The 22,688-nt window shown below is 38.7% G+C and overlaps 1 long non-coding RNA gene across 1 annotated transcript in view; it reads left to right on the plus strand.

Annotated features, from left to right (window-relative positions):
• The first annotated feature begins 2,671 nt into the window (after positions 1 to 2,671).
• The window catches only part of LOC144247117 (uncharacterized), a 273,256-nt gene continuing 253,239 nt past the window's right edge, over positions 2,672 to 22,688 (plus strand). Inside the window, exon 1 of the long non-coding RNA XR_013340804.1 lies at positions 2,672 to 3,147. This is a non-coding gene — a long non-coding RNA (uncharacterized LOC144247117). The remainder of the gene's footprint in view (positions 3,148 to 22,688) is intronic.

Consider the following 22,688-nt stretch of genomic DNA (forward strand, 5'->3'; position numbering starts at 1 on the left):
GCTAACAGAAAACCTGTGTAATATTGGGTTGCATTATTTTGTATAATGTGTTATTGCTTTTTTCTTGCTAAGCTTAACCTTCAATTATAAATCAGTAATAATACAGTCAACTTCAAAAGAAAGAGTTGTTCTGACCTCCCAAATAAACTTTCAAACCCTGGAGGTAATAACATTTGCATTTTTTTCTCCTGGCTGGATAATAATTTTGCAAAGCCTGTCCATATAGGCTGTGCTTTAGAGAGTTGGTAAGAATTTCACTGAGCTGAGGAAGGGGTATGATCACGTTGGAAGTATCTTAACATTCGTACATGGAGCAGACTTTTATGTACATGAATCTTCTTAGTCCTGGGAAGAAAACAAGACAACACACTGACACATTTATATCAATTTTGCTTTTTTGTTGTGTGCACTTATTACTTAAAAACCCTCCTTGTCATTCCTAATATGCATTGTGGGGGATAACATAAATTACCTTGTGAATTTCCCTCTGCTATAATTTTGCTTTCTAAGCTCCATAAAACACCACAAGCACTTTGCCTGTAATTAGTATGTGAATTATTTGTGGTATTGTAGAGCATTAACCGACTTGTAACTGTTGTCTCTTGGCACTATGCATCTCTCGCAAATGGGGTTGTGGTCTAGGATATCATCAATCTTTTCTTTGTGGTTCAGAAAAGGAATCCATTTTCTTTGATAAAAGACCCATTGGTCTTTGTGATCTATAAATCATTCTTTTCAAAGAACCCCTTTGAAATACCAATTCAAGGTAGTCTCACAGAATATCACTTTATGGATTTTTCTTAGGATGGAAGATAATCCTTGTGCCTATCAAAAAGGAAGATCTGTACTATTTTTCACTGAATTTTGCAACTTTAGAAGAAGCTCTCTAGAGGCCTAATATTGCTACCTCTAATCTTGTGTCCTGCATGAAGTTAAAGCTTTTTTTGTCAAAACAGCATTTCTGTAATATCCAAGTATGAGATGACTGAATTATAACTAGAATCATATAAGCATTCTTTACAGCATTCTTTACAGCATTGAAAATCCTTAGCCCTGTTAATGACAAATGTTGTCTTGCATGTGTGCTTTTTTTTGTACTGGGGGGTGGGGGGGGTTGTAGGTGTGTGTGTAGGCTTGTTTGTTTGTTTTGTTTTCCATCCCTATAAATCTCCTTTAGAGATCCTTTTGAATTAGCCCTTTTATCATAGGCTTCCCATGCAACTAATTTTGAACATATCTTGCATTCTGTGAGAAAATACTTTATATTATATGAACTTGTTCTGGTTGTACCTGCCCGACTAAAGACTATAAGCCAGTTCTTGATAACTGCATAGTCCTTGGTAAAACAGCTGAAGAAGAAGTGGCCAGATGTCAATGTCACTATGCCACCACACTCCTGCAGATTGAGAGTGTGGTGTGCTGGGTCACCCGGCTTTGTTCTTTGTTTTTATTCTAAAAGCATTCATTTTTTCAAGAGTTTTATTACTCTGTGAAGAACGGGAACTTTTCTTCATCTAATTTGAAAAGTTCATCCATAACTTTAAGGAAAATGCCACACAGTGCAAAAATAAGTGGAAAAATCACCAGGGGAGACGGCAAAGCAGTCATAGGGTGGCTGCCTTTCTGTGGTATAAGAAATGAACAACATGTAAATGTGCAGAGTTTATAATTTCTTGGAGGCCTTCAAGAGCCTGCTGTATAAACTAAATAATAATAAACAATGTAGCTCTTTTACATAAATAATCCTTTCTTTTTCTAATCTACTGGTTTAATCCCTGCGGTGGCATATGTTTGCAGTATTTATTTCAAGGTACTGTTATTGAGCTCTACTGTGCAAAGAAAATTAATTTATCTGCATGAAACTACAATGTTGGAGAGGCATTATGTGGCTGTATTTACAGTTTTCTTCTGTTTAGTGATTATATTGTATCTTTATTCCCCCCCCCCCTTCAATTTATCTTTTGGCTGGCTCAGAACAGCAGGATATTTGGTGTGGGCTGTGAAACAGATTTAAGAAGTCAGAGGTACTTTTAATCCATTCCTAACTTCTTCAATCCATAATCTGCCTGTGAAAATAATATTATATTTCTCTCTTTCTTTATTTTTTTTAATGGCTTTCTTCAGGGATGTTGTCAATCTGTACTTCAAACATTTCCAAAGAAATGAGGACAGTCATTAGAAAAATGGTTCAAACCTACTGAAATTGCATCCTTAGTAAAGCTGAACACCATAGTCCTAAAGGGTGAGAAAGGAACCACGATTTGAGTCTAGCTGGAGGCAACACAGGAGGGTGGGGTGTTACTGCAAATATTTTCCTCAGCCTATATTTCCTCCTGCGAGGAAAATGTGACTATTGAAGGCTTTTTCAAAAAGCAGGGCCTTCACCACACAGTTGTCTCATCTAAAACTGTGTAACAAGCAGTAAGAAACCCCTTAGATCTGGCTCTAGGATGAGAAAAGAAAGAAAAATCACAGTTCTATTTCTGTTCACTTGTCCTTCACGACATTAGAAACGGGGCGGCTGTTTCTTAGATTTCAGTAAGTCAATTATTTCTTTGCTTTTTACTTGGCTTGTATTATGGGTGGTGTCAAGGTAACCAACAACTACCAAAGCTTGGTGCTTTTCCCATCAGTTTTCTCATCCTTAAAAAAAGGAACTGAACTGCTTTTGTGAGACCCAGCATCCTGAGCTGATCCTCCAGAAGATCCAGAGCAACCAGCTGCAAGGGCTGGCTCAGCAGCTGGTTCCTGGGGCCTGAGAGGAAGATGAGTTTTCTGGTGCTTGGCAAAGAAAAAAAGAAAGATCTCCTTGGCCTGCAGCAGGATGTTGGGGAAGAGGTTTGATCTCAAGAGAGTTCTTAAAATTTACCTTTAAAGCACCCCTTTACTTTTTCTTATGGATGCCAGTTCATTTCTTTCCTCCAGTTAGGTCTGGTCTGCAGAATTGCTGTGGAAATCTACTGGTTTCAGCTTCCTTTTTGACTGCCATAAACAAGGAAATCCATATCCTCCTTGCCAGTTTTTCAGCAGAGCCAACCTGCTTGTTCCTGGGTAGCTGGGTGAATTGGATTTTGGAAGGATGCTTTGTGTCTTTGAAGTATTTTCTGGCTAAATACCATTAATCTTCAGAGTGATTCAGTTCTTAAGGTAATTTGTGGCTTTCTTCTTTTCTTTAAATCCTTTAAAGGCATGATATGGAAAAACTTCTTTGCTCCAAGATAATCCAGTATAATTAGAACAGTGTCACTCAACTTAGCAAAGTCCTTTATGCGTTTTTTTTTTTTTTTTTTTCCTGTCTTGTTAGCATTTAAATCCATGGTAGATAGGAAAAGGTGTGATTTATTGTTCATTTATTCTCTCTTTCCCCATACATTGTATTCCTAAAACTATTTAGTTCTTTTTTGGTTTTCTGACTGTGATATTGACCACAGTTACTTGTATGAGGGGGTATTACTAATGTCTAGTGTTGGTGTGTCCCCATTCCTACAGTGAAGGAGCCAGACTGGAGTGAGGGATTTAATATGGTGATGGACCCTGAGACTTACTGGGGAGACTGAAGGACATGGATTGGTTTAGCCATGAGGTGGCCAAAGTGGGGAACCAGGGATCTATTTGCAGCCTTTCCATCTCCAAATGGGGGCTGCAGGGAAAATGGGGTTTTCTCGGTTGCACAGTTAAAGAACAAGAGGTGGTTGGCAGAAATAACTGCATTGGTAATTCTTATAGGATTAAGGTTGCATTCTTCACAAAAAAGGGTGCCCAAGCAAAGGAACCATGGCCAGGGCAGCTGTGGACTCTCTAACCTCCAAGACTTTCAAATATTCATGGGTCTCCACCCACGCTCTGAGAAACCTGATCTAATTTTGAGCAGGGGATGGGCCTAGATGAGCTCCAGATGTCTCTTCCAACCTGTGTTTTTCTATGATTAACAAAAAAATGAAGGTGTTTTTTTTTTTTTTTTTTTTTTTTTTTTTTAAGGGCTAACAGCAGTGTTATTTTCTGGTAATATGTTGTCTTTGCTGGTATACCTGCTGGGAACCCTGCTCCTCCAACAGGAGTTGAATGTGGCTTTTTGATCTCTGAACTTCAGCTTGAGCTGTGTCTTTCCAGGCTCTGTGGAATAGGTTGCTCTCATTTCCAGTGCCTGGGATGATAAACTGACTTTTCTCTGCTTCAGTGCTTCATCTTGTTGTGGATAGTTTTATTGCCCAGATACAGCTTCCTGTCTTCCTTCTGCAAATGCCTTAGTTTCTTAGTTTGGTGGAAAGCTGACTGAGATGTCATGGGGTACTGTTCCCTTTTGCTTTCTGATCGCTTCAAAATTTACTAATTTGAGTAAATACAGTTTAAAAGGCTATTACTGAATTAGAATTTGTGTTACTAAATGTGACATTCTCTTATGCCTCGTGTAACCGTGCTGTTTAGTAGATTTTAACAGCTATTTTGCTGTTTTTGTCTATAGAAGGTATAAAAGTATTTAAGACAGCTCTGAGTTAGCAGCATATCTATTTTCCAAGTATTTGATGTGGTTTGTTTCCTTATTCTTTGGACTTGTCTGTTATTGTTGAATGACTTTTTTAAGTATCAGACTTTATTCTTCTATGCATGCAATGATAAAATAATCTTCTAGCTTTTCTCAAGGATTTGACTAACTCTTTCACCACTTGATTCTTGGATAGTTTTGTTTGTAGCCTGCCAGATCCATAATTCCTTGTTCGTGTAGCTTGCATTCTTTGTCAGAAGTTGCAATTTCTTACAAATTGCTGGATAACTGCACAGGGTTTTGCTCACTTTCTATTTGTGCTGATTTCCTAAAAGCTTCCACCATTCCCCATTTGCCACCACTGTAGTCTGCTCTCTGTTCAAAGCTGAGTTCTCTTACTTCTACAAGTCTTTGGTATTCCAGTTGTCCCATGTGAAGTCTCCCACAAGCCTGATCTTGCCTAGAGAATATGTTTCCAGGACTTCATGAGTTATCTTTCACCTCACAGTCTCCTAGGAGCAACTGTCCCTCTGCCTTCATGACAGGGGGTGGTGGTGGGGCAGGGCACCTGCCTAGATTGCTCACTTGCCAAAAGAATTTAATAGAAAGCTGTTATTTGCAGCCATTTCTCCTGCTGTGTTTGAAGGGCAGAGGATGACAACTGAGATTTCTTAGGAGCCTGTGAAGGCAGTTTAACAGTGGGTAGTCAGACAAAAGCCTCTCTCTGGGGACAGGAGAAGGAAGGTCTATAGAAATGTCTTCATGGTCCCATCTAATTTGCATTTTTAGTGGAATAAAAGTGTCAGACTTCATGTTCTGAAAACTCTAATTTTGGTTTGGTGAAATATTGGGAAATGTTTAACAATCATGCTAAATGCCAAGCTAGATGTTCTTTCTAAGTGCTTTGAGTTTAGAAATATTTTTGTCATTTTGGTTGTCCTAACTCCAAATCCATTTCAATGCTCCTGGGAGTTCAGGAGCAGCCATAAAATTCCAGATGCATGGTCCATCTCACAATCTCTTCAGGAGTTCAGGGAAGAATACAGAGTTGCTTGGAAGCTAGTCCTGAAGTGCTGCTGGTTCAGTTCCCATGATCAGATGGGATTACATCCTTAACACTTTTAAATGGTTACCGTGTGTACTTGCGTCATCTTTTCTGTTAATCTTGATCTAAATCCTCCGTGGTAAGTTTTTCACAGCTCACCCATGAACTCACTAAGGCTTTATTTGCAGATTATAATTGAAGTCTTCAAAAATATGAAATCTAATTGCTACACCTGTGAAACTGAGGCAATGGAGATCTTTATAGAGGACCCTTTAGTGAAACAGCGAATTAAGGAGTGGGATATCAGTAATCCATCAAAGGACTAAGCATAGGCTGCAGAAGATTTGTATGGCTCTGTACAAGGAGAACAAGTGGCTGGGAAAATTCAGTGGAACATCTGTAGGTAACAGCTCATAATGTGAGCTGTGGCTGTGATAGTGCTAATCACTGGAGTTTGTGAGCATATTTTTGCCGTGGAGAAAATAATTAGCCAAAAATACAGTGTATTGTAGATGACAATCAATAAAATTGTGTGCAGTACATCATAATGATAAGATAAATCAGATGTAGCCCAGTTTGGGTTCTTTGGATTCAAGGAGTTGGAGTGCTCTGGGTACAATTTCTAGTTGTTTTATTACCAATGATGTGATGTGTTTACTATTTGCCAAATATAACAATATAAGCTGAATATTAATACACAATAAGCTAAGGTTGACAGAACTGGATTCTTTAAAAGAGATGGGATAAGAAATATCTTTAAGAGTGGTGACAAAATCAGTGGGTGATCAGTTGTATTCTGTTAACAGATTTTTTTTAAATTTTATTGCTAGCTAATCTTTTTACAGCCACATTTTCTTAAGGGGAAATTATTTTAAGTACCAGCTCTATTTACCCATTGTGTTTGTTGTGTGTATACTCCTTTCCCCTATTAATTTTTTTGGTAGAGGGAAACATCTTTCAGCTGACAAGGAACTTTTCTAACATGTCATTTTACAGGAAAGAAGCTTAAATTTTTTCTTGTTTGAAGGGTGGGAAGTGCTGACATTTAGGCTAGTAAAACTGCTCTGATGCAAAAATCCTTTATATATATTAGGAATCAAGTTAAAGAATATGGTTTCAATTGCTTGCACAAATGGATTCCCTGGCTTTGGATCCATTTGCTACTTTGCTTTATGTATCATAGTCCTGCAATCTGGCTTTGGTATCTGAGAAATTTCTGGAACTCTTACAGATTTTGTTTCAAGAAACTTTTCCCCAGTCGGAGTGGGTGTTTTTTATAGACTTCCAATTATATTCACAAATAACTTGTCTGCATGTATATGCCCCCACTGGCTCTGTGCCTCAGCATACACCATAGTATTACAGATGAATTCATTAAAATACTTAGGCATTCATTGCTGACATTTGTTCTGTTTAATTGAAATAATTTCTTCACCTTTTAAACTTCTTTTTTATGACACATCTAAACTTTGGAACATTCTCTTTTAAATAATTTATAAAGCTTACAAGTTATTTCTTAATTTCTTGTTTAGTTGTCCCAGATTGTGTTTTTATGTGAGTATGTAGCTGTATAAGAGCATGCCCTTCATCTTAAAAATGCTGCCTAATGTCTAGATTCCTAGGAAATACGTCTTCTATGGGCTCTAGGATGAATGTATGAAAAAAACAGCTCTATTAAAATGCATAGTGATGTTATGCTTTTGAAACAGAGGTAATTTTAATCAGTTTGTGTTTCTTTGTGGAGTAACCTGTCCACTGCTGCAAGTAACCTGGCATCTGGAGCTGCCTAAAAGAGGATTTCTTTGTAAATCAGCTACATTGCAATGATGGAAAATGCAGGACACCTTCTGTCTTCACTTCTGCTTGTTCCAATTTACTGAAAACCTGGAGGTTTTCATGGCTGAACCTAAGCTTGGCTGCTTGAACTTACTGATATATAGGCCTGCTTTACCTGGAAACATCCATTCTGCCAGTCTGTAATTGGGCTAGAACAGAGAAGGAAAGGAGGGTAAGGGTTTATTGACAGAACAGCATGTACTGTGTTCACAGGCTTCAGCTCAGGCTTGTATTATCAACTGAAACATTGCTTCCCCAGCATATATCTGCTCTCTGGCTGTCTTAATCATTTTGCATTTTAACCTCTAACAGTGCCTTTAGTGTGTTAGTACCAGCAGGGTCACTCTGTAAATGAGTCTGAAGAAACATATCTTTTCTTGTTGTGTTTGAAGGGGAAGCATAAGAGACACTACAGCAGCATGAATAGGTTTTGCCAGAGTGCAGAAAAGCCCAGAGTGTTGTGTTTTTATATATGTGTCTTTTCCTAGATTGCTGCCTCTGTAAAGATACTGAGGAGGAACAACCTGGTTAAACTCCTCTCCCTGTGGGAGTCTTCTGTTCCTGAGACAAGGTGGTCTCAGGAACAAGGCTTGGTTTTCTCAGATGGAGAGACTTTTTTTTTCTCCCCGACTTTTAAAATTTTATTTGTCCATCCAGCCACTTGAGAGGGCAGAGATAGCATTGATGTGATCTGCAAGGCTTAGTACTCAATGTCCACACCTCTGTTTTTGCTCACATTGAGGTGTGCACCTCTCTGGACCCCTAGTTTGAGGCTTGTGTTTTCACTTGCAGTGCAGAAGTTCTCTCAGTTTTTGGAACTGTGCTCTTTCTAAACAAGAGGACTAATATTTTTTGGTAGTGTTATAACTGATGATCAGTGTTGGCCCTAATACCTTTGCTGTGGGCTGCACAGGGAGCTTCAGCAATACCACAGGGTTGTTGTTAAGTGCAATGAAAAGCAGCAGTATCTTCTAAAACAAAAAATAAGTTGCAGTGGTTCCTGTGGAGATGTCTGCTATCTTGTAAGTGCTGAAAATTAGTGTTCATAAAAAGATCTTGGTACTAATCGTCCTGTAGGTTCTTTTGAAATATAATGTTTAATTTTTTCTTGTATTCCCTGAAAAGTTTTTAATGGTGCCTCCTACACTTCTTTCAATGAACAGAGTATCAGATTTATTAATGCATAATGTGTCCCAGAAATCAGTTTAACTGATTCTCATCCATCAGTCAACATTACTTTTTTCTATTATTTGGCAGAACAGATTTGTTTGAAGCTGCTTTTTGCAGACTCTGGATGATATCTCTAACTTTTCTGAAAAAGGGAGAGAGCCTTGCAGCTAAATTTTCTAAGGCCAAACGGTGCAATAGTAAGAGCCAGAAAACTACTTTTCATATGAATACTGACTTCTGTTCTTCAGAAGTGACCTTTCACTCACACATTTTAACTCTTGGTCATGAATTAAGATCAAAAAAGGACCACCACCACTAGTTAAAGCAATATTTAAGACCAGGCTTATGTAGAAATGTGAGAAATCTGTAACCATAGACTATGATTTCCAAATAAATCTCAACTGGAAATGTTATGCCTCAGAGGCAAACAGCACACAAGCTTGGTGTAAAGACTAGATGTATCTTGATGCATTGTCAGGGAATCGTCTTCTGTCCTGCCATTTCATGTCTGCCCTTCCCCTAGCAGTACTCCTATGCCTATCCTGAGGCACTGATCTCTGATGAATACAGAATAAATTGATTTGCATTTCTGCTCTGTGGCATTATTGAAGCCTGTGTAGAGGGAGGTAAAGCTAGTATTATGCCACTCCAGCTATAAAATACTTATGGTACTAAAGCAATCTGGTGGTCTCTGGCCAGAAAACAATAAACCATACAGACACAAAGACAAACCTTTGTTTTGAGAACCTATTATCTTAGCTGGCATCTGGGAATGATTTAGACCCTCCCCCAGCTAAACATATCCAAGCCTATATCTGGAGCAGGAGGGAAGCTCAGCTGCCATGTGAAAGAGTTGTATCTCCTATGGAGCAGATCAGGAAAGGAGCACTGAAAAAAGCTGATCGTCAGTGGCTTATACCCAGTCTAGAAATAATTAAAGCAGAAGCCTGGAATCTGCATTCAAGTAAATGTGCAATTTCATGTGCTTAGCTGTATGCTTTGGGCATGGAGAGGACTAGAAGTAGTTCCTATAAAGTGACTCCTTTTGTGTTTGTTGATAGAAAAGTTGTATTACCAGGGTATTACCAGTTGTATTACCTCCTTCTCTATGCACAGGCAGAATTGAAGTTGGCCATGCTTTGAACCAAGCAGCTTCCTGCCTTTCAGCAAGCAAAGCAAAGCCTTAGATTAGTTACATCCGTGTTTCTCGTGGGGGTGAAAACTGCACAAGCCCACAAGCAAGGCTCTATTTTCCTGTTTCACAGTAAAACAGTGCCTGCAGCTTCATGCCTTTTCCCAGAGTGTGTAGGGTAGGTGTAGAACCTGTTCTGAACACCAGCACTTGGAATTAGCTAAGAAGCAGATCGTGTGTTGAGAAGCAGCTCATGGCCACCCCACACAACTGGGTGCTGGAGCACTACCTGCAGAGTGCAGAGTTAAACAGGAGAGCTGGGGTTGCTGGTGACTGTAGGCAATTTAGGAGCACAAAAGTGTGTGCATCAGCATCTGTTAAATAGGAAAAGAAGTAGAAGCCTTGAATCTGAAAATGTTTTATGGGTAGGCAGCACTCAGTTGCTTTAATCAAGGCTAGAGAAGAAGTGCTAAAGGTGACCTGTAAGGGTCTCTGCTGCTCTACCAGGTGTAAAAAGAGGCTTCAAGCTGGTGTGGCTAATAGCATAATAGTGACTTACAGACCTGAGAGAAAAGAACTCACTGACACTTGCTAGTCAGGAAGAGGAAGGCACAGCTTTTGGATGAGCAGAGACCTCCTGGCTCCCTGAGGACAGGTCTTAGTTCATTTAACTATTCAGTAGGAATTCATATAAATTGAATGTAGCCCTTTTCTTCCCATGAAACCGAAGCTGACAGAATATTACAACACATTTCAGCCATTTCCTGTTTCATGTTTTTAACAAGATTGTGACTAAAAGGGAGCAAGTGAGATTTTGACCATTCCCAAATGATGCAGTTCAGACATGGCATGTGCAAAGAATAACCTCTTCCTTTTCATAAGAAGTATAGCTTCTGTTCAGAGGTGGATTCTGACCTTTGTGAGACACTGAGGAAAATCTGTTGAAAACTGTGGTGCAACAGGTAGATAAAGAGTGGATGATTTAATTAATATTTAACGTCAAGAAGCCTTGGTCAACTAATGAAATGAAACCTTTGTTTAAGAACAAACAGAAATGGAGATTTGATTTGTTCAGGTTTCCCTCTGAAAAAGAGAACTATGACACTTGAAAGTCATGTAATGCAGTCTTTATATAGAAAGGCATTTCTGGTTGCTATTCTGAACACAGATGTAAATACTTGGTTTGTTTTCCAGGCTGTGCCTATGCTGTAAAATTTCATTTTGATTGGACTCCAGTGGTTGCTGGCACTGAGATTTCTGGGTCCTTTATGCCTGACAAAGAGTGCCAGTCTTGGCTATGTACTTTCGATGCTGTGTGGCTGTCAGCATTTGGGTCTGTGACCTTCTTGTGACTGATGCATCCTGTGCTCTGGAAGACACAAACAAGCATGCCCACCACTGCATAGAGTTCATAGAGAGGACACATAAAATCATATAAACTTTGTTATTGAAATCTGTGGTCTTTGCCCTTTGCTTATTTGTTTGCTTTTGTACAAGAGTGTTCTCTGTGAATCTTTGTCTAGTTTACAATTGACAAAATCTGATTTCCCTTGGTGCTTGCACTTGTTTGCTTCCAGAAGGTGATGAGATGCAGGTTCTGAGAGAGGTAAAAAACAAACTGAAATGGCCCAGATGTGCTTGTATGCTTTCTTCTTGTGATTAAAGCTTTTCCTTCTGCATTATCTTTGAATCAAACTTGCTGTCAGGTAGTAGAGCAATAAACATCCTAAGCAAAGCCCACTCGTTAGGTAATCTCTTCAAAACACAGTCATAGCTCTGCATAGTATCTTGCATGACACTTGTATTAGATGACCAGTTAGTAATAGGCAGGCAGTTGCTGTAAATAAAACACAAACCTCAAACGGCCTTTAAATCCCAAGTTATTAGAAAGATGAGTCCTTGACTTCCACATAATCACTGGTGCTGGGGCAAAGTAGATGAAGTGCACTGAGGCTAACTCAACAGCTAGCAAGCAGCAAAGGATCATGGAAGAGGCAACACAGGAGAATTGCATGCAGATATTTGTTTAATGCTTCAGGTTGCTATGAAACTTTGAGGACAAGGATGATGGAAAAGAATTAGGATATTTTTTACTTGGTAACTTAAATTCACAGTGATTTCATTTGTATCCCCCTTTTAAGAGTGTGTTATTGACTGATGGTAAATACCCCACCTGCCCTTGGAGTGCTTTCCTCAGGGAAGCTGTTTGCACTGCACAGGAAATTTCAGCACTGGACTCTGTGAGTTGCAAATTTAGTAGCCAAATTCTTGAAACTTTCTGTCTATATCAGGACTGCTTTTCTTCTCTTTGTGTGTGTGTAGGTGTTTGCTCAGCTGGTAACAAATGCATTTATTTGTGAAAACCTGGTGCAGGATAAAGGCAAAGGTTTTCACAAAGTAAAGTTGCATCAAAGCAAAAGTTTGTTAGGCTGTACAATGTCCACAGCAGGTCTGCCTGTCTGAAAGTATCACATGGATAGGTAACGTGAAATTAGAATTTCCATGTTCTGTGCTGGATTATTTGCTATAGTAACTTCCACAACTATCTTGCAAAAGAGTGATGGGTTCTTTCTCCTAATGCCATTTTCCTTTATCCTCTGTTTACCAAATATTTATGACTGTAGAATGCAGTGTATTATCTCTCTGAACTATCCAAAGAGATTCAGCCTTCACAGGCAGAAAAATATAGTTCTTTAAATACAACTGATATAGGGAAAATGCTCTTTGTGCTTTACATCTTATTATTGTTGAACAAATTAATATTATTAACTGTGGAGTAGCCCTGATTAGTGTCAGTGTAGCGCATATGGATTCTTTATGGAAGAGGAAATTAATGTGGAATCAGGATAAACATTCTTGATAGGTTCTATTATTTGACCAAACAGTAGTAATAATTTGTAATTGTTGCATATGCATTTCCAGGCAAGTCAATAATTGGTTTCCAAAACCACTTGTAATTGTATGTGGCCACTCATAATGAAAAGGTTTGTTCTGGTTAATTTTCAGCACGTATCTTTTGATCTTCCATTGAAGATTGAGCTATGAGCCTAGTGTGGTCCTTGAAAGGGACACCCTTGTTATGCTTTGCAACAAAGAGAGTTGTTCCTATAGTTTTAAAGTGGATTAAATTAAACTTGACAATGTTGCAATGAACAGAGAGAGTGGGGAGAGACAAGGATCCCTGAAGTCATCATTCAAAAGCAGCATGGCTTTTTATCAATGCCCTGCTCATTTCTCTATAATGAGGTATGGGCATAATCAAAAGGAAAATTGCATAAACTCCCACTTAGCCTCAGGGTCCTCTCAGGTAAAAAACATTTAGGAATCTGCATAGATTTAACAGGGCAAAATATGTCCTCCTAAGTGCCTTTTCATGGCCTAATTTAACTAACTTCAGCAATATGCCCTGTCACCTGAGAGGGATGCTCTAGGTACCAGTAATGCCATAAGCCTCTTATCTCATTTTGTTGATGACAGTTCAAAGTGTGCTAGTAAATGTGCAAGATAAGAAAGTCACAAGGAAATGAAAAATACAAGTCCTTAATGCTTAGGACGTACAAAATTATTCTGAGTGGTTGGGAAATTTGAAGGGCTTGAAGATTTGAAATTTGAATTTTGTCACTTGTGAGAAGACTCTGAATGTTTCAATGAAGTCTGTGCATTCTGGCAAGTCCCACAGAGCACCTGGCTGTTGGAAGAACAACAGACCTGGGGTGTCGAGGTGATAGACAACTGAGAAGGAGTCTGCTCTGTATTGGTGCTCTGGCCTTTTGCTAGCACTAGCTTGTTATTTCTGAATAGAAGAAGCAAGATGTTTTTGAGTTGGAGATGGGAGCCACAGAAACTTTGCCTAGAACTGCCAACATTTGATTAAGAGGAATCAATTTGGGAATGAAACAGTGAAATGTTTATAAGGATCCTTGCAGGAAAGATGCCCATGCTTGAGACCTGACCAAAACGTGTATGTGTGGGAAAGTAACCTGAAGCTGGTGTCTTCTCAGTACATCAGCTCCAGTCATTTGTGGTTATTAGCTACAGTTACAGATAAAGGTAACCCAGTTTTTTTAATTAAAAACATCACAAATGTTGAGAAAATTAATAAAGAAAGTATTGTATGTTTGCATGTGACACTAAAATAGAAGACTTATAATCTCTGTTGTTAATGTTGTATTAAGAATACCCACAAAAAGATTGTCAAAAGAGTTTATCTTATCAGGAGCAAGGTGAACAACAGATATCAAAGATCACAATTTCAGAACAGTAATTATTTTTAATGAAAACTTTGATTTTACCTGGTCATTTTAAAAACAGATTAAGTTGCCTGGTTTAACTTTTGCGCCTCTCTCCAGAAATGCACATGGTTAAACATAAAGTGCTTTCAGAAAAGAAAACTTGACTGAAGTCTTATATGGACACTTGATGTTGAAACAGTTTTATTACCAGTATAATGTCATTGTCCTATAAGGTTAATTGCTCTTTCAACTTCAAGAATAACAACTACCTGGTCTGCTTTGTGTTGAATTAAGCCATTGTATACTTCTGTCTAGAGTCATATGCTTCCTGCATTTTAAATACTCTTATGTAGTCTATATAAATTAACAAGACTTTTTTAGACAGACTTTCCAGAGGCTGATGCAACTTTTAAATTGTATTTGGCTGCTGTTTGTTTACTCACAGAGCCATTAAAGAGAGAGGCCTAAATGTAAATTATATTGTAATGTGCTTGATGTCTAAAAAAAAGATGTGTCTTGTCATCCTGAAAAATTATCTCTGCTCTCACTCTTGTACCATTCTATTCTTTTATGGAGGTTCAAGAGGGTATTTGTTGCTCCTAAGGGCTCAGGTGCAAAAAAAGAACCTGTAGGGAATCCCAAACTGATTAATTTATTATCTACTTTAAAGCAATAATGTAAGGACTATAATGCCCTCAGTATGGGTAAATAGGAGAGGAAAAGAGATCAGGATGGAAAACTGGGAGGTGTAAGAGGTTGTCATACTGGCATATAAGCATCAAGATGTTTTGTAGGGACATTTGACTGTGTGCAATGCTCCCAAGCATGGTAGAGATGGTGTTTGTGATTTCCCACAAGGGCATAGGCACATAGCCACCCTCTATATGCACACAACAAATTAGCACAGAGCACAAAATGCAATTTGTGGATACATTAAAAAGTATGTGCTGAGAATATAATTCCTCAGGATCAAGTGTATTGATTGGCTCAAATTGTTTCTTAATTGAAGCACAAAACAGCTCCTCTTTAAAATTTACACTTCTTGAAATCAGATTTGGTAGGGAATATATAAACTGCATCTTTTAGGGGTGGTGTGACCACTATTTTTCCTTCACTAACAGATGCTGTATAGATTAGTGTGTAAGGATTGTTTTCACAGCAGCAAGATCTGATGACGTTATCAGATTCTCCTGAATTAAAGAGAACTTGACAACAACATAAATCAGATGTTATTGCTGCACATGTAAATGTTCATTTGTTAGCCCGAGTGGTAGTTCATTTTTGCATGAACTGCTGAGGAATTCCTTTTTCTTTTTTCAAAATATGGTTATAATTCAACAGTATCTGACCAGGTTTATGTACATAAATGACTCCAGTAGCACCCAAGAAACATTTGTTTCTTATCTGGGCCTTTCCATGATCATAGGTTTGTCTTTTTTGGCTTATAACATAGGACAGAGTAATTTAAGCAGTAACTTCTTTGGTTAGATTCACAGATATGTAGGTTTTACCTCTGATTTGTTAAATTAAGCATATGTCTGAGATGTTAAGTTCCAGTCTTCATTAAACCTATATCAGATCTGAACTATCTGGACCTGGAGTTTTTCACATTCATTTTATTAGAATAAGGAATGAGTCTTCAAATCCCCATTTTTAGCCTTAAAGTTTGAGGGCTGTTCGGCTCTGGGCTTTTTTGTTAACCTCGCCTTTGTGGTCCTAAACAGAGTATTGCATTAGTAGCTGTGTTATGTAGTTAGGTATGAGCATTCTGTATGTTGGTAATACCTGGGATTAGCAGTTTCCTTTGTTCACAGCCTGACCAGGCATAACAACAGCTCCTGCAAGACAGAAGCTTTTGCTTGGGGAATACCCTCTGCGCTGTTGTGAGTCAAGCTTCTCTTACCATTGAGATTTCAAACAAGAAAAAAATATTTTGCATGCTTTTCTGATTTCCCAGTGGAGAAGTTGGTAAATTCTAATGTTTTTTCAGGTCTTGAACTTTGAAAAAGTCCTTTTCCTTATGATTATTTTTACTGATACAGTTAAAAAGATCAAGGGAAAAAACACTGTCACTTAATAATGACTGTATGTTAACATTCGGTTCATTAACTTAACTTCTGGGTTATTTTACTAATTTAACACTGGTTTTCAGGGGTTTGTAGGTGGGAATCAAAAGAATTGTGATCTTTTTGTTTCAAACATTTTGTGATTTAGTACAGTTTAGAAATTTTATCAGGATTCTTCCATAGTGCTACATGAAGGCAGCTACACTTCTGGCCACACTGGGACTTAGAGCCCTGTGCTGAGTGATATTAATGAATGGAGAAGAGACCCTCTTAGCCACACTATTTCTGGCCCATAAGAATTAACTTTTCTTTTAACAGGTTGTAGCAAAACAATTAAGGAGCATATGTTGCTGCATTTTTCCTGAAAGTATTGAGTAGGGTAAAAGCAGAGGGAGCTTGGTTAATTCCCATGAGTGGCAGAGCTAATGGAATCCCAATCTGTATTTGTGCTTTTTGCTATAGGGGGCAGATACTTGATGCAGAAATTGCACTTGGAAGAATCTCTGAGAAATATTTGCTTCTTTAGATAGTCTTTTGGACATTTTTCCCCTCTGTAGAATAATGCTTTAGCTATTCCCACCCCTTTCCAGCCTCCCTTTGGTAGTATTTGCTTTGAAATGTACAATCTGGCCCTGCTTTGTTCACATATGTGCATTATTTCTAGCTCAAAAAGTCTGCAGTGAGTAAAAGCAGCTAGGATTCATCTGCCTACAACTGAGTTTCCTTTACAGTTAGTGGAGATCAAATCAGGACAGTCAACAGATCCTGGAGTGTAATTCCTACTCTCCTAAAGCAGCACCAAAATAGGTCAGATAAACCATGCCTGAGAGGCTTATTTCTTTCCACTGATTTTAGAGGGATAATAGGTGGCTGTTACAGTCATCAGACAGTGAAGTTTGGTGGTGTGCATCCCACCTGTTGTGTCAGTGGAGAGTGGTTCCTACAGCAGGGTGCCTTCTCTTGCAAGGCTTAAGCTCTGCCCTTCCAAAGGGCTGGGCTCTTCTGCAAGCCCAGACATCACAGTTCATTGTTTGGAGTGTCAAGTCCCCATGTGTTTTAAAATGCTGTACTTGTACTAAAAGTGACATGTGAAAATTAAAACTTCTGAGTTTACCTAACCTGTAGGAAGGGGGTGGCTGTCCCAGTTTTTGGTCAAAAATTTTTCCTGCAAACTTAGAGCAGATTAACGCTGCTTGGAGCAGGGGTCAGGTTCTGTGATCTCTGAAGGCCTTTTCTACTCTGAAGGCTGTTTCTACTGCCTGATTATTTAGTGTCTGATTTGGATGTGGTCTCTATTTAGGTTGCTATTCATGTCACAAAACAACCCAGTCTCAGGTGTCGCCCCCATCACATTTTCTGACCTATTGCTGTCTCCAGATGAGAAGGTTTGATTAGTTTTTCTTTCAGAGATAAGGCAGAATCTTTATAGATACCCAGAGTATTGCTTTGTAGTATTAAATTAATTCTTCCTCCTCCTCTACTAGATATATAAATTTGAGTGGAAGATGATATTTTTCCTATTCTGCTAGGAACATATTACAAGACTTGGCAGGAGTATCCTGGGAGCCTGAGTTAAAGATGGTGAACATATGGGAAAACCCAGGAGGGAGCATACAGTTTTAGGTTCTTAAACCTAGCTCTTGGTTTGTCCCACTAATGTAATGAGAGGACATTAAATGAGCTGAGGTTATTAAACCTTATAGGTTACTCAGTCCAACTGGGGATGACATTAAGATGTAATTAAACCAAGTCCAGATATTTAATTTCTAGCTGGAGATTTACGCAACATAAACTGAATCTTTTTCCAATTCTGAACTTTATGGAAAATGGGCTTGTTAATGTGTTTATATCTTTTTAATATTAACTGAATAGGCATTTTTTAGGCCCACTTGACTCTAGTGAAACCGTAAGCATCAATTTTAAAGTCATGGTTCAAATCAAGCATCTGCAAACAGAGGCTTGCTCACTTTTAGTAAAATCTCAGTCCCTCACAACTATGTGAACAGATGTCCTCTGAGGCTCTAGCTGTGTATTGTTCCTGACAGTCCATTGCTTCTGCAAAGCTCTCCACTACACTGTAACACTGTGAGAGGTAACAATTACCTAAAATGTTAATTTCCCTTATTAGAAATATGAGATTATGCTTATTAACATGGATTGTTTCCATCTAAAATGTTGCAATAATAATTTTAACTCCTTAATTTTAAGAACACTCAATATCCTGGAAAAAAAGAAAAGAACCCAATCTTGTTTAACTTTGTTGTCCCAAATAAGAGAGCACATTTCTGTGTGAAGCACGATTTGAGTGGGCAAGGGATTTTTCCTCCTGGTGGTACCATCACTATTCAGGCAGAATATGTGAAAATCAGGAGACAGCTGCCTGTGGGGTGACTGGTGCACACACTCACTGGGCTTGACTGGTCAAGGATGATCAGGCAATGTGGCAGGGTAGGGCTTTGGACAGAGACAGACATGGATTAAATCCATAGTCAGGACAGAGACTCCAACCTGACTCCCTCACCTCTAGGAGTTTTCCCTAACTGTTGGAGAAAATAGAATGTTTCTACAAAAAGTGTTCAAGGTTTGAATTTAAAAACATTTCTGAGATAACGAAAGCTGCCTTATTAGGAAAACTTATTACTGACTAAATTTTTTTTGTCTGCTGCATGTCTGAGAATATGAAAAGAAGGAAAGACACAACCAAGAAGAGAATGAGCATTGTTTTGGAGGAAAAAAAGATAGTATTTCTCAAGTATCCAACTGCTAGATAAACAAGGTACCTGAGACAAGTGGGGTAGAGGAAAACTTTTAAGAAACCTACTTTCCTCCAGAAAGTATACCTGTTTGAGAGTACTAGAGATGCTTTAAAATTGTAGATAGGTTGTAAAAAAGCTGATTCAAAGTCTCAATTCTTGAACACTTTGAATGCAGAGGAATGAGGATGTGAACTTTTGTTTTTACTACACTGTGTAAAAAGTCATCTTGGGCTGTGTAGGGGTTGGCCACTGAAGTGAACGACTCTCAAATTAGGGAAAAGGTCAATTTAGGATACACTTCTCCCTCTTTCAGTGATTCAAAAAAAAATTTAGACAAGTGGAAAGCATTTGGTAATGTGTGGCAGTAGCCTCGATATGCTGAACAGCCTGGAGAATCTGGCTCAGCAGCAGATCTGTATGTGGGAGTCAGCCAATAGTCCCACATTAATTAATGAGGTGAGGAAAGAAATGGAAATGCTTGTTCTTCAAGTTCATTCTGTGTAGAAGATTTATCTGGAAAAGATTCTAAGTAGATTTAATGGAAATTTACACACTTCTGAAAAGAACTTGTATGTATATTTCTGTGCTATTCAAATAGAAGTCCCAAAAATAGAGTAGGGCAAGTAAGAACAGGTTTCCCCCTGTTGGTTATTTCAGGTTTTATTTATTTCTCATCAAGCAAAATTCCAAGGAATTGAAGGCATTATTTGAGCCAGTTATTCTCCTGTCCTTGCGTGGAGCTGCTCCCTGCAGGAGTGCTTACTGAGGAAAATTATGAAAGAATGGGGATTAAGGAACCAAATGTATCCCCAGAAGAGCAGTTCTGGTAGTTTTGTCTTGCCAAGGTACATGTTAGCACAGGCCAGTGCATGAATTTATTCCATATCCAAAATATTTCCTTAATGCTGGCAACATGACAATGACCTAAAAAAATATAGGGAGGGGGAGATGAGTGGTGACAGAAGATGAGACTAAGCAGCAGTAACAGCAAGTAAAATATATCAACTGAACAGGATAAAGTGAGAAATGAATGACCTGTGGCTAAGGGGAGCTATTTTGGATGAGGTCAAAACTGAGGGTCATGAATGCAAGCTGGAGAAGTTTGGGTGTGAAAGACACTTGGGTGATTTTCTTTGCAGTGAAGTGAGGCAGCAGCTAGTCGTGACTCTGCTGGTAAGGCTGAGTTTTGAACTAGTGCTTGATCCATATGCAAGATGCAAGAGATGCTCCCCAAAATGCTGGCTGAGTGTAGAACTGGGTTTCTATGGAGTTCAGGAATAAAACAAATGGCTCATGAGCTTCAGTGAGTGAAAAGGGGTCACAATGTCCCATGTCAGCCAATGGCTTTACCTCAAGTGATCCCAGCAATGCTGTGCTCTCTCTGCAGGCTCTCATCTGCGTGACTGGGTGATGCTGGCAAAGCAGATGTAATGCACAAGCAAGGGATCCACACTCTCTTGTGTATTCATGAGAGCTTGATGTTGTGCTTTGCTCCTATTGCCTTTCAACATAGAGTTCACAAGTCACTGCTGTGGCAGGGAGAGGAGAAGCCCCCCTTCTGCATCTGCTGGGCTTAGGTGGGTTGGTTTGGGTGTTACTGGGGCTGCTGCTCTGTTCCCTGTGCAGTTGTGGCTGGAATTTGGCTAACTGCCCTGGGCTGTGAGCAGCATAGCCCTTGCATGGAAAAGTGTCATCTCGTGCTCTTCTGGTGAGGGAAGAAAAGTATGCACAAAAAAGGTTTATTTTATAAAAGCAGTAAACTAGCAGTTAATGTTGGTCCTGAGTGCCAACAAATGCCTTTAGGAGACTGTAACATCCAGAACAATGCACACAAAATGCAGAAAATACAGATGTGGTCAAAAAGTGAAGCAGAATTAAACAGTCAAAAATCCCAGAAATATCTGAAGCCTTAGTCACATAAGGAATTAGAAAAAAAAAGGCAGCATTTCTCATCTCACATGAAGTCCTCCAAAACAAACAACCCCTTCAGGTGTCAGGTGTTTTGAAAATTAGTGGGACTTTAATTATACAGCATTCTGAATGGTATCATTACACCTTTCAAAGAGGTAGAAATTGTATTGTGTGACTTCATAAAAAATGTCCATGCATCATGGTTTGCTTGAATTTCTTCTCAATTTAAACTTAAATTGGAATTTCCTTAGCCTTACGATTCTTGTTTGAGCAATTATTATACTATTGCTATAGCATTTTTGCCTTCCCTATACTGCTGTTATTCTACATTAATAGAGTTTTCCTCTAAAATACAGCATAGAAGGCAGCTAGTGCTGGAGTTTGAATGCACTTGGAATAATGTGCATGTATAAGGAAATGTCATCCCTTATAAATTTGTTTGAATAATGAAGAGAAGGTACCTCTATATTTTCTGGAAATTGATACAGAAAATGCTCAAAAAACTGGAAATATTTTTTGATTGGAGGTTATTGCCTCTCCCTCTCACACACAGTGCTGAGCTCCAGTGGGAGCTCTGGGACTGGAGCTGATTTTATGGAGTAAACAGGTTCCCCTTTATTAGAACTTGTTTTCTCAGCTTTGCAGAACTATGCTTAGTGCCCTGCTGTTGATATATTTTCAAAACCTATCACTTAAGCATTTTTGAATCTTTGACAGACCAATTATAATTAACATGATGGGCCTAAATCACACAAGAATTCTCAGCTCTTCTCTTGAGGTATATGGTGTGTCAACATAAAGAAAGGTAAATACAGTCTCTCACTTCATAAATTTTCAGAATATTTAATCTTTCACCTTTTGATAATTATAGCTCCCGAGATATTAGTGCATTTATTTTTTCTGCAAGTTACTTCTTTTAGGACCAGCAAGCTTTTGTGGTTGCAAATACTGTATTGAAATTTGAATTGGTCATCTTTTCTCTCCTCTTTCTTTGTCTGAGCTAGCATAGCTTAGGTTGTTCAGGGTTCATGACACATAATCACTATTAGGGTAAGAATTTCCAAGTGGGGCAAAGATGCTCCTGAATAGCACCTATCCTTTTCAACAAGAGCTGCCTCCAGACCCCAGGAATGCTGGAACAACAGCTGGCTATGCTTTGCAGTGATCTCGAAGGCAGGTAGAGGATGAGGCTTGTCAAAAAATAAGCCTATAGAGCATTTTATATAGGCAACTTTCCTCCTCTCTCTGCATATATACAGAGTGTATGTTTGACAATACTTCTGTCCTCCTCACCAAAGGTTTTGCTGTTTGCTTTGAAGATCTAGAAGAGCACTGTGGTGGTACCAGATCTCATCTGGGGGTCAACAGACTGGTGTCATTTGACAACAAACTCCATGGTCACCTAGGTGTCATGAATGCCTGGCCCTAGATACATCCTGGTATGCTTTTTCCCAGATAAAAAGATGACAATTTTAACAAAGGCTATGAAGTTGGAATTACCATATAAAAATGTGTGTTCTCTGAATAAAGGAGAAGTTTCCTTCTGAGATTGGGGGAAGGACAGAAATAAAATGAATCTTTCTTCTAAATGTACTGGGGGAGATGGAGATAAACTCTTTGCAGTCTTGGCTGAATGATGAAGTTAGCCTGAAATAAGCTAGAGAATTAATTGTATAGACAATCACACTTGTAGACTCTGAATATTTTCATAAGCAATGTTTCTTGTGTTATGTTAATGCCATTGACAAGACTCCTACTTCTCCCTTACCTCTCTGGAGGTTTGCTGGATAGTTATAACAAATTTATCAGAGACTGGGAGATCTAAGTGTTTAGTTTGAACTCTATTCTACCTCATTTTACAGCCATACACTGGCACCTTAATGGTGGACTATTGAAGTGGTTCAGTTTTTTCTTTACTATTTTTCTGTCACTATGTCAATTAGTCTGTGACAATTTTTGATCCAGAATTATATGTGTGAGTGCTTCTATGAGCAGTCAGACCTTTGGAATCAGCGTAAGTGCAAAAGAGAGTTTTCCTGTTGTCCTCTGGACACAGT

The sequence above is a fragment of the Lonchura striata genome, chromosome 1, assembly GCF_046129695.1.
Source record: "Lonchura striata isolate bLonStr1 chromosome 1, bLonStr1.mat, whole genome shotgun sequence".
Taxonomy (NCBI): domain Eukaryota; kingdom Metazoa; phylum Chordata; class Aves; order Passeriformes; family Estrildidae; genus Lonchura; species Lonchura striata.